This window comes from Ceratosolen solmsi, unplaced genomic scaffold (assembly GCF_000503995.2).
Source record: "Ceratosolen solmsi marchali unplaced genomic scaffold, CerSol_1.0 scaffold7, whole genome shotgun sequence".
Classification (NCBI taxonomy): Eukaryota; Metazoa; Arthropoda; class Insecta; order Hymenoptera; family Agaonidae; genus Ceratosolen; species Ceratosolen solmsi.
This window is the reverse complement of record NW_011948413.1, coordinates 7,765,492-7,765,905: the sequence shown is the minus strand read 5'-3', so window position 1 is coordinate 7,765,905 and position 414 is coordinate 7,765,492.

The window sequence follows — 414 nt, the reverse complement described above, 5'->3', positions numbered from 1 at the left end:
CCATTATTATTCGCGCGAGATTACTTCGCCAAGTTCTTCTGGAAACAAAAATTAAAAAAAAAAAAAAAATAACAAAAAAAAGTACAAATTCATCGTGCGCCCCTAGAAGTACGAGGCTAAATCTCCATTATCACCGCCCTCCCCCCTCACCCTATCACCATTACAAACCCGCTGTGTCTCATGAGTAGCGCGAGTGCAGCTCGTTACTGCGATTACAGCATCGTCCTAATTTGCCCACCCTGACCCTTAATGGCCAATCTAGGTATCGCGTGAGCGCCTCGATCAAGGATTGACCGCATTTTACACCGCTGGCGCACTTACTACGACACCCTTGGAACTTTCATTCTCGTTGTCGCCATGTAGAAACAGCTCGCCAGTTATTTTGCTCAGCGACTCGTCAAGTAAATGTTACGA